Source organism: Mesoplodon mirus (assembly GCF_964341445.2).
Source record: "Mesoplodon mirus genome assembly, chromosome: 1".
Lineage (NCBI taxonomy): Eukaryota > Metazoa > Chordata > Mammalia > Artiodactyla > Ziphiidae > Mesoplodon > Mesoplodon mirus.
In genome coordinates, this window is record NC_138976.1 from 89,911,925 (window position 1) to 89,924,653 (window position 12,729).

Below are 12,729 nucleotides of genomic sequence, written 5' to 3' on the forward strand. Positions count from 1 at the left end.
TGGGCTACTTGCCGTAGGGTCCAGGAACAGCACAGCAGCTGCTTAAGAATCTGTTATGTGGGTCATGTTAATGTATCGGGAGAGCATACTTTAAACTTGACATGGAGGTTTCCTTACTAGAAAGGCACCCTGGGGAAGTGGTTCCCCTCCCGGGGCATTTTTTCAGGCTGCTCAGTTGATGACTGTTTTTTTTTTTTTTGCAGAGGAAAAGCACCACTCAGCTGTCAGTGGTAGGAATGTTGACCAGGCAGCCACCTACCTCCCAGGGTAAAATACAGCTGAGAGTAAGCAAAAGATGTCTTAAAGTGAGTGGGAAAGAAAGAAAAAGTGAAGGGAAAGAACGTCCTTACTGGTGGAACAAAGTTCATGCCTCATCATTCCCATATTCTGACCCTGTCCTGCTCCCCCATTCCTCAATCTGATCCAAGCACCATGTCCTTGAGGCTGACCAGAGAACTGCACGGCACACTGATGCCTTATATCAAAAAGGCATGGGGGTGTCTTCGAGTACTAAAACAGTATCTCCAAGGATGTCATCAAGATGGCATCCCCCTCTTTGGGGAAGGTGATCATGGTGCTTTCCTTCCACCTATGCTTGAAGGGAATATACAAGATATTGCCCTTAGTGTGTACAGTTCACCAATCAAGATGAAGGTGCCACCACTGATATTAATAGCCTTGGTGGAGCCGTGGTACACCTCCCCAGGATACCTGCAGCTCATGAACCAGAGGTGAGTCCTAGACTATGCACTGGGGTATCAGACATTTGGGGGCTTACCATGGACCTCCTTTTTTTGGCCAAGGCTGCACACATACCCACCCTTACAATGAGGTCTAGAGGGAAGGCAACTCTACTTGTACAGACTGGGACTCAAAAATAGGGTGAGTATCCTAGAGAGCACCTGAAGTAGTTTTTCCAGAAAGACTTATGGATACTGGGTGTTAAAACCAAAAAACAAAAATAGATGTCCACTACAGCCTTCTCTCACTACTTTTATTTTCTTATCCAGAGTTATGACATTGACCCTACAATATCTGAAGCTTATGGTCACACAGAGAAGGCAGATTCCGTGGAGCCCCCGGGAGAGGGACAAAAGGTGGGAGGGGGCCCAGGGTGGGGAACATGAAGAGGTGAGGAGTGGTGGAGGGCTCTAACCTCCATGTAGATAGACCTATCAGTAACCCAGCTTCCCTGTTCCTACATCATCTCATTTTTACTTCCATTCCAGTGCAGTCACTGCCACACTGTAGAGCTTATTACCAGGAACACTTCTGCCATCTGGAATAATACAGTCTGACATTCCACCCTTTGGCCTCATCCTCCATCCTCCCAACTTATATACTACTTGTTAATTTTTCAACTTTAGGTCGTTTTTCCACTTACTCTTCCTCTATCCACCAAGCTCTTGTTTTCTTTTTCTCTCTCTCCAAGGTAGGCTTGGTGGTCTATCAGGTAAGCAACATTTAAAAAGCTCCACTACAAATAGGTCCCATCCAATCACCTTTAATCCTTCCCGTCTGGCAAAATCCCCTATCTCTGCCTTTTCCAGAAATACCTTCCCATAAGTAGCTGATGACTATTGGATTAAATCTCACAAACAAGTCTACTGATGCCATGATAAATTCAGCCCTCATGCTACCTGGAAATAATGCATCCATTCCACAAATTCTTATTCCATGCTCACTAACATGTGAACGAAACAAATGGAACTTAGGTCACTGTTTCCTTAGTCCATTTTCTCTCCAGTGCTACTCAAATCTATTTCAAATCTCCTTCACTTTTCTCAAATTTAGGCCATCTCCACTTGCTCAGTAGATGTGCCAAACCACCATTCACAGAGGAACTAGGAGTCATGAGATGGGAAATTTTCATCAAAATCCTTAAAAAAAAAAAGTTCCCATTCCTCCTTTCTTTCTTCCTTCCTGTTATATGGAAAGAAGTTTCTTTCCCAACGTCAAAGGAATTACACTTCCTGAAATTTCCTTATTGAGAGATAGCTAAACTCTAGTCTTGATGGACTGATCCCCCTGGCCAGGTATCCTTTTGCTCCCTCCCTCTCCTTATGAGTCACTCTACATCTTTTATTATTTTTAAAGCTTTTTAGTACAAAAATGTTTAAACATGCACGAAAGCAGACAGAACAATGTAACCTCCCATACACCCCTCACCCAGCTTTCACGGTTATCATTTGGTATGTGTGATACATCCCATCTTTTACACTATGATTAAAGTGTAAAAGCCCATTTAAACATCTTGTCATCTATCTCTTAAGACATATGCTATGTGCCCATGTCAGAGCTCTCACATTTCTTTGATACTTATCACCTGTGGTACACAGTTATTCACAACAGATGTACACAGCATTGGTGACAAAAAAGCATTGTGCTTTAGAGGCGCTGGCAATCAGTTCTGCTCTGCCTTTTAGTCAACCCTAAGGAGTCATTTGAATGAATTCCTCCCTCAACCCCATATAAGAAGTAATCTTACAGGTCAAATTCAGTGCACAATATTGCTTTCCCTTAATCACACAGTAACTATAACATGCAGAAAGAATAGAAGTAGTAAACTGTGCATGTTGATAAAGACTTGACATTACTATATGTGTTTTCAAATATTTACAAGAAAATATTTTTCCTGTCGCATAGTTAAAATGAGCTGTTGTGTTTCGAGTTAAACACAGTAGATAAAACACACTTGTTTATCTTCTCTCTTTCCCCAAATGCCATTAAAAGCAAGAGTAGATGAAAAAAAAAAGTAAGAGTAGGTGCAAAGAGGTTCAACATCTCTAGCCATCAGGGAAATGAAAACCAAAGCCACTATGATCTAACACTTCACACACACAAGAATGACTAGAAACAAAAAGTCAGATTAAAACAAGTGTTGGTGAGAATGCGGAGAAACTGGAACCCTGATACACTGCTTGTGGGAACGAAAAATGGTGCAGCTGTTTTGGAAAACAGTCTGGCAGCGCTTCAAAATGTTAAACATAGAATTACTATGTGACCCAGCAACTCCACTTCTAGGTATATACTCAAGAGAAATGAAAACATATGTCCACACAAAAACTTGTAAACAAATGTTCATAGCAGTATTATTCGTAAGAGTTAAAAGGCAGAAACAACCCAAATGTCCATCAACTGATGAATGGGTAAATAAAATATGGTATATCCATGCAGTGTAATATTTTTGGCGTTAAAAAGCACTGATACATGCTACAACATGGCTGAACCTTGAAAACATGCTAAGTGAAAGAAGCCAGTCACAAATAACCACGTATGATTCCATTCATGTGAAATATTCAGAATAGGGAAGCCAAGAGAGGACAGAAAGTAGAGTAATGGTTGCTTAGAGCTGGGAGATGAAGGGTGGCGGGTAATAGCTAAAGGTTACGGGGTTCTTTCTGAAGTCATGAAAATGTTTTTAAAATTGTGATGCACATATCTGTGAGTATACTAAAAATCCTGGAATTACACACTTTAAATGAGTAAATTGTATGGTATGTGAACTATATCTCAATAAAACTATTCAAACAAAGGATTTAAAAAGAGTAAGTGCTTAAGGATGACTAGAAGGAGAGAGGATACAACAAAAGATGTCAACACATTTTTGGAAGATGGAAATCTGGTGGAGGAATGGTAACTGGCGAGCAGAGCAGACGAAGTGCTGGCAAACCAATTCACACCACAAAACACCAGAAGACGGATGACCTGGTGGCACCAGATCAGAAAAATTAGGGGTTCCATGCTGTAAACACGTTGATTTTTTTCCTTCTTTTTTTTTGTATTGTGTTTAATTTAAAAACATTTGTTGGTGGGGAGGGTGTGGTGCTCTTCTTCAGCATTTTGTAAAATCCTGTTGAAATGTGCAGAGGGTCCCAGGTTTCTTGCCTGGGACAGAATGTGAGATAACTTTTGAAGCTGGCATTACACATTTCTGGGGTTTGGGTATGGTGATGGTGGTAGCTGCAAGAATCAAAGGCAGAAATCCCAAAGTTTAGGTAAAATCCAGGACAGCAGGCAATGGTCCATTTTTTAAATGTATTTATTTGAAAATAACTAAACTTGTGGAAAAGATGCATGGATGGTAAAAACTATGTACCCTTTATCCAGACTTACCTACTAACATTTTGACCCATTTGAGATCTCTCTCCTCTCTCTGTCTCTGTTTCTGTCTCCTTCCCTTCCTGCCTCCACTCTCTCTATATATGAATATGCACACACACACACATATATGAAAAATATGCATACATTTCTGAATATTTGAAAATACATTTCATGCACCATGCACCTTCTCCTTGAATATTTCATTGTGTATTTAAGAAAAAGAAGATTCTCTTACATACAGTACAATTAGTTTTCCCCTTCAGTAAATTTAACAATGACATAAAACTTTTAACTAATCTCCCATTCATATTCGATTTTTGTCAATTTATTGAGTAATGTCCTTTGTGGCTTTTTTTCAAAACCTCCATTACAAGATTCAGAATCACAGACTGCATTTAGTTGTCATGTGTTTTTAGTCTCCTTTAATCTGGATCAGTGCTTCTCAGTCTTTCTTTTTTTATGACAAGGCCACTTTTTGAAGAATATATTTGAAGTGTCATTTTTATGACCCCTTCTATCCTGGAAATTCTTTTGGTGGAGCTTATATTGCTCAGACTTTAGAGGATGTTTTTACAGTTGTGAATCCTAGGGACCTCAGGGACAGTCAGGACCAAACTTTCTATAAAAAAAAACAATACCAGAGATACAAAGATATGTGAAGGGGATTTTCTGAACAGATACACCTCCTGCAGTCAAGGGAGGAAGGTATGTGAGATGGAGTGGGCTTGAAATGGACCCTCCTTTTGGGTACAGACAACAGTGGAGCTGTGGATGCAGGAGAAGACAGGTAAAGAAAGGAGCTGTCATTACTAGTATCCTCCTCATAGGGGAGGGAGAGAATTAGGTATCTGGGGTCAAGACTGATTCATCAGACTCAACGAGGGAATACAGGCAAGCAAAGTAAGGAAATGACACAGCTTAATTTCAGCAGTTTATAATCTAAATAATGAAGGCATAAGGGCTACAACTATTAAATGACTAGCACGGGGAGATAAAATAAATACATATACACATCAACAAAAATGACATCATTGTTTAAAAAGGTATGGAGATGCCAACAGGAATTTTGGTGGCAAGTAAGAAAGTAGATGGGGGAAAAAATCAAAACTTTTCGTAGAAGAAGTAACAATGAGTGTGATTCAAAAAAGCTAAAACGTATTGCTAAATATTGTGCTCATTAGAAGTTATGTTAAAGAGAAGCCCACTCCTTAAATCAGGGTGTGTTTGGTCCTTTGGGTTGTGTTCTGTAAAATAAAGAAAAAAATTTTAAATGTTTTGAGAGGGATTTTTCAGAAGAGGGAGCAAGCAGCAGGATGAGACACTGTATGGCTGGACTAGGCTAGATTTGAGAACCTTAGGGGGCTAAATAGCCTAAGAGGGATTTTAGGAAAAAAAGAACTACTAAAGCTTTTTAAGTTGTTTGCCATAGGTTCATGGGTGTGCCATGCCCTTGTTTCCCTTTCTGTCATGCTTCCTGTTCACTGGCACAGGCTACTCTGCACTCTTACACTTTTTGGTGAATGTGAATTCTTTTGAGGAGATATGGGGGCGTATATTTCTTCTGACTATGTTTCTGGCTTCATACAGGTGAGAACACATTATGTATGAGGGGAAGCTGTAGTTGAAGGCTTGGAGGTAAAAATCCCTCGGCATAGAAGAGTTTTAAATATTATGTGGGGTCCAAAGGTAGATCACCAAGCAGTAAAAGGGTCTCAGGTAATATCTGGGTAACGTGTGGAATAAATAGAAATTTTCACTAAGGTAAATATATGGTATGTAAATGTGTGGGTTGGAAGATGGGTTAGAGGTATCTAAAGGGCCCTGGAGGGATGGATAGATCTGCTGGGTTGGATGGTGGGGGAAGGATTGTGGGTTTCTCTCTCTTGTGTTGTCCCCTCCCCCACCCTCAAGAACCTTTGGTGTTTACGCTTAACCTCTGTAACGTGGGCCTAGAACTCTAGTCTAGAATGTGCACTTTCAATGCCCAGATGCTTGAGGCAGCAATGCACTTCTGATGATCTGGACCATCTTCTTTGTCTGAGGAGCCTTACTGCACCATGGCTGAGCTCCAGCTCAACTTCCTAGGTTTTCCCATCCTTGCCTTTGTGTATTGGGTGGGGCTCCTTCTTCTGTCACTGTGCTACCTAAGGAGGAATTCATGTTTCCCAATATTTTGGAAACAGGGAGAAATCGATCAGGTCAGCAAACCAGAGTCCCTCAAAGATATTAAATCTTTTCAAATAGATGCATTCAATGGTATCAGTTTCCCTCTAAGTACTGCTTTTTCTGCAGCTCACAAATTTTGACAAGTTGTATTTTAATTTTCATTTAGTTTAAAATATTTTTTCCCTTGATATTTCTTCCTTGACCCATGTTTTAGTAGCATGTTGTTTACTCTCCAAACATTTTGGCATTTCCAGCTATTTTTCTGTAATTGATTTCTAGTTTAAGTCCATTATGGTCTGAAAATATACTTTGTATGATTTCTATTTTATATTTGTTAAGGTGTGTTTTGTGGCCCAAAATGTGGTTTATTTTGGTCAGTGCTCCATGTGTGCTTGAGAAGAATGCATATTCTGTTGTTGGATGAAGTATTCTACAAATGTCAATTAGATCAAGTTGATTGATGGTGCTGTTTAGGTCAACTATATCCTTACTGATTTTCCGCCTGCTGAATCTGTCCATTTCTCATAGAGGGGTGTTGAAGTCTCCAAAAATAACAGTGGATTCACCTAATTCTCCTTGCAGTTGGACCAGTTTTTGCCTCACATATTTTGACAGTCTGTTGTTAGATTGTACACGTTAAGGATTGTTGTGTCTTCTTGGACAGTTGACCCCTTTGTTGTTATGTACTGCCCCGTTTTATCCCTCATAACTTTCCTTGTTCTGAAGCCTGCTTTGTCTGAAATTAATATAGTTCCTCCTGCTTTCTTTCATCAGTGTTACCACGGTACAGTTTTCTCTTTCCCTTTACTTTTAATCATCTGTGTCTTTATATTTAAAGTGGGTGTTTTGTAGACAACAAATAATTGGATCTTGTTTTATCCACTGACAGTCTGTCTTTTAATTGGTGAATTTAGAACACTTACATTTAGTGATTTTTTTTATATAGTTGGATTAATATCTGCCATATCTGTAACTGTTTAGTATTTATTATGTGTATTCTTTTTTTCTTCTTCTCTTTTTCTGCCTTTTCTGATTTTAAACAAGCGCTTTATATGATTCCATTTCTCTCTTCTCTTAGCATGTCAAGTATTCTTCTTTAAAAAATATTTTCATGGTTGCCCATGAATTTGTAATATACATTTACAACTAATCTAAGGCCACTTTTATATAGAACATTATACCACTTCATAGGTAGTGCAGGTTCCATTATAACAGAGTTCCCAATTCCTCCCTCCTGTCCCTTGTAACACTGATGTCATTTATTTCACTTATCCATGTACTATAATCACCCAATACACTATCATTAGTATTATTAGGTCAACTGAGAATAAGAAAAATAAAAGTTTTGTTTTACCTTCATTTATTCCTTCTTTTCCCTTCCTTTATGTAGAGCTGAGTTGTCCTTTTCCTTCTCCTTGAAGAACTTTTTAAACATTTATTCCAGGGCAAATCTGCTGATGATGAGTATCTCAGTTTTTGTTTGAGAAAGTTTTTATTTCTCCTTCACTTTTGAAGGATAATTTCACTAGACACAAAGTTCTAGGGTGATTTTTTTTTCTTACAACACTTTAAATATTTCACTCAATTCTCTTCTTGCTTGCATGGTTTGTGATAAGCCCATAATTCTTATCCTTGTTCCTTTAGAGGTAGGATATTACTTTCTTCTGTATTCTTTCAAGATTTTATCTTTCAGCTTCCTACAGTTTTAATAAAATATGTCCAGGTATAGACGTTCTTCGTATTTATATGCTTGGTGTTCTCTGAGCTCCCACAATCTATGGTTAATCCGTCATTAATTTTGGAAAATCCTGGGCTGTTATTTCTTCAAATATTTCTTATTCTCTCTTCTTTCTTCTCCTTTTGGTATTTCAATTACATGTATATTACACATTTTGAAACTGTCTCACAGTTCTTGGATATTCTGAGTTAAAGGTTTTTTAAAAAATTCTTTTTCTCTTTGCATTTCAGTTTGCAAAGTTTCTACTGACATATTTTCAAACTCACTTACTCTTTCCCTGGCCATAGGCAATATACAGATGAGCCAATTAAAAGCATTCTTCATTTCTGTTATAGTGTTTTTGGTTTCCAACATTTCCTTTTGATTCTTTCTTAGAGTTTCCCTCTCTCTGCTTATTGCTCATCTGTTCTTGCATGTTTCTGCTTTTTCCATTAGAGCCCTTAACATGAAATGATGGTTATTTTGGATTCCATGTATGACAATTCAAAAATCTCTGTCATATCTGAATGTGGATCTGATGCTTGCTTTATCTATTCAGACTGTTTTTTTCTTGTCTTTTTATCATACCTTGTAATTTTTTTGTTGAAAAGCCAGACATAATGTATTGGGTAATAGGAACTGAAGTAAACAGACCTTAGTGTGAAGTTTTATGTTAATCCAGGTAGGTGTTGGTTGTGTTTAATATTTACTGTAGCTGTATATGTCAGAGACTTCAATTTCCTATAGTGTCCTTGTTTTAATCTCCCTTGGTGTCTTCAGATTTCCCTAAGTCTCCTCCTTATATAGAGCCTATGCCTTGCAGCTCTTTTGGCTATGACCCTCTGTTACCGTACTGGAGCCCTGTTGATGTGGTAGTAAGGTGCTGGGGGGGAGGGGATATGATTAAATCTGTCTTTTAGTGGTCCTGTGCCCCTGGGTTATTCACAGATGTTTCTAACACTTTTCTCTCTTTCTTTCTTTTCACTTTTTAGAAGAGATAAGAAAGCTAGAGGGAACTGGAGTTGGATAACTTCCCTTCTCCCATGTGGGATAAGTCTCTGGTAGTCTTTTCCTCCGCGGAGTAAGCTTCTGTTATGGAGAACATTCAGAGGATATTTCAGAATGTTTTCAAATTGTTACTTTTCTTCCCATTCCCACACTCCTCCACCAGAAACATCAGAATTTTTCATGGCTCTTCACTGTGAGAACCTGGTGGGGTTTCCACAGGCGAAACCCATGAATAGGTGGAGGCCCCCCTAAGATAATGACCCTAGGAGTTTCTCGCTCTCATGTTAGCCCATGTGCATCCTCTAGCAATTTGTCAAAGTGTCCTTTTAAGTGTTCCTATCAATTTATGGCTCCAGTGGCCTCTGCTTGAGGTAAGCTGACCTCAACTGTGATTCTCTGCATTCACCCTCTATGAAGATTTTGGAGTGATTTGCCCTGTGACCTTAATTCTCTAATGCTACAAGAAAAGTCACTGACTTTCAATTGGTTCAGATTTTGCTTCTTCTAAAGACTGGAGTAATGACTCTCAAGCTCTTTAAGTGTTGGAGCTGGAACCAAAAGTTGCCTCTCAAAGAATGATTCTTTATTTTCTTGTAACCCTGCTCACATTTCTCAGTGAGATTGGTTGGGTCAGAGAGACACCTAAGATAGGAAGTTCAAGGAGAAGATAGAACATCATAGGCCAGGCAGGGCCAGTAGTTCTGGGGGGACTAAGGCTTCCAGTTGAAGCCCATGGACCATCTGAGTGTTTGGAGATTCCAGGATAAAATCCCAAGCATAACTTTGCGGCCCTGGGTTGGGTTATTTAGAGAGTTTGGGATCTCTGCAGGAGAACACAATTCCCCATTGCTTGATTATGCCTCACATTCTCACGTCAGGCCTCACTCGACAGAGCCTTCCTTTATGCTGGGCTGATCAGAGCAGCAATGCTGAGCCTCTGAGAGCCTCTGAGCAGAGCCTAGAGCCTGGAGCCTGAGCTCCAGGATACAGGGTCCTATCTGAGGGACATGGACGTGACTGTTGGCCTCAGATGCTAGGCCCTCCTTGGGCAGATGACTTCTGACTGAGAATATCAAGTGTGGACCTCATAGATAAAAGTCCTTCTTTGAGTTTGTCAAAGAAGAAAAAAAATCGAAAGCATTTTAAACCTTTAAAATTGATAAAAGGAAGGAACATAAAGTTCTATTGGTTCCGGAAGATCCCACATACCGCGGAGCAACTAAGCCCGTGTGCCGCAACTACTGAGCCTGCGCTCTAGAGCCCGTGCGCCACAACTACTGAAGCCCGCGCACCTAGAGCCCATGCTCCACAACGAGAAGCCACCGCGATGAGAAGCCCGCACACTGCAACAAAGAGTAGCCCCCACTCTCCGCAACTAGAGAAAGCTCGCGTGCAGCAACAAAGACCCAAAACAAAGCCAAAAATAATAAATAAATAAAAATTTTTAAAAAAGTAAGCAGTTATGAGCTGCTATAAACCTACTGTTTCTTTACTTGATTTAAATGAATTTAATTCTTTAAATAACTGAGCAGGTAGAGAATTTAGACTCAGCCATTATTAGAGGTACCTTATACAACCAAAGTGGTATAAAAACCCTGTAACATGAAAGTGTTGTGGAGGTCCTTCTGGTCTTCTGAGACCGGGACACCTGTACCTTTATGTCCCATTTATAAATGTTCCTGTATAATGTTTGGGATGTTGAAATATTTGATGAGATAGATACACCATGCCTATTACATGCCTTCCCTATATCTCTCTCAACTACATCCCTCTAATGAGTTGGTGCAGCTCTAAGGCTCTATCCAGTAACAAGGTAGTGTCAGGCAGTGCTTGTTGTACTCACTGGCTTTTAATCCTCCAACTGCCTTGTAATCTCCTCCTTCACACCTTGATGCTTAGAAATGGCATATTTCCTGAGGAAGAGGTTTCTAGGGAGTCCTGGATACTTGCTTGAAATGGGGACAGGAGGATGGAGGAACAGAAGGGAAGATATAGGGAAGATGAACGGATTTTTTTTAATATAAATTTTTCTGCCATAAAAACTATAGGTACCAAGCAAAGCAATCAGGGAAATTTATATTCATGCATTAATTTACCACTTACAACGATGAGTAGATAGAGAACATTAGGTAGATTAAGGAAGTATCTAGGAGGTAAAATGGATAAGATTGATAAATGGATAGGATATAGTGGCTGATGCGAGAGGTTGAACTCAAGGATTATTGTTAGGTGCCTGGTTTATACAACTGGGTGAATGGTGTCACTACACACTAAGACAAATGAAAATGAAGGAGGAGAGATTCGGCAGTTTAGGGAGACCATGAGTATTTAGCTTTATGTATATTTTAAATGAACAGATTTAGATGTTAAATAGGCAACTGGATTTACAGAATTCAGATTAGAGGTCTCAGGTACACAAATGTCCAAACTTTATGGAGTTGGTAACTGAAGCTGTGTGTTTCTGTGAAATCATATTATGAGCTCTAGAGTGAGGGGACATAATGGCCTAGAACTGAATTTTGAAGGATTTCAACATTTAATGTCTGAGGAGAAGGATACGCACCTGCAAAGAAGATAGAGAATGAACAGCCGCAGAGATTAGAGGACAACCAGAGGAGTTTTTGGGTCAAGGAAAATCAAGTCTCAAAGACAGAAGCAAATCCTACTTACAGGTCAAGTAACTAGGAGATAAAATTTTCACACTGCATCCATGGATTTGGAAATAACTTATGAAGTACCTTTTTATTGGAGTAATAAAAGATGGATTCTATTGGGAGTGGATTGAAGCATGAGAAGGAAGTAATAAAGGGAAGATATCAAATATAGATAAACATTTTTAAACAGCTTTATGGAGGTACAACTGATGCACAAAAATGGCACATGTTTAATGTATACTGTTTGATGAGTTTGGACATATGCATAAACCCATGAGACAATTAACACAATCAAGGTAACAGACATATCTGTCCCCTCCAAAAGCTTGTGTCCCATTTTTTCTGTGTGTGGTAAGAACACTTAACATGAAATTGACCCTCTTAACTAATTTTAAGTGCTTAACACTATTGTTAACTACAGACACTATTTGTACAGCAGATTTCTCGAATTTATTCATCTTGTATAACTGAAAATTCATACCTGCTGAACAACAGCTCCCCATTTCTCCCTTTCCCCAGCCCCTGGTAACCAACATTCTATTCTCTGCTTCCATGAAGTCTGATTATTTTAGATACCTCATATAAATGGAATTATGCAGTATTTGTCCTTCTGTGACTGGCTTATTTACTTAGCTTATTGTCCTCCAGGTTCATCCCTGCTGCCACAATGGTAGAATCTCCTTCTTCTTTTAAGTTGGAAATATTCCACTGTAAATATATACTACATGTTTTGAACCATTCATCTGTCGATGGACATTTTGGGAAAAGCTTCTTGACATTGATCTTGGCAATGATTTATTGGCTATGACACCAAAAGCACAGACCACAGAAGCAAAAATAGACAAGTAGAACTACATCAAAATAAAAAGCTCCTGCACAGCAAAGGAAACCACCAACAGAATGGAAAGGTAACCAATGGAATGGGAGAAAATATTTGAAAATCATATATCTGGTAAGGGGTAAATATCCAAAATTTATAAGGAATTCCCACAACTAAGTAGCAAATAAAACAAATAACTCGATTAAGAAATGGGCAAATAACTTGAATATACATTTTCCAAAGAACACATATGAACGGCC

General features: G+C 39.1%; 1 long non-coding RNA gene across 1 annotated transcript in view; it reads right to left on the minus strand.

Moving 5' to 3' along the window:
• The window catches only part of LOC309798861, a 292,612-nt gene that overhangs the window by 187,433 nt on the left and 92,450 nt on the right, over nucleotides 1-12,729 (minus strand). The gene's annotated exons all lie outside the window — the stretch shown is intronic.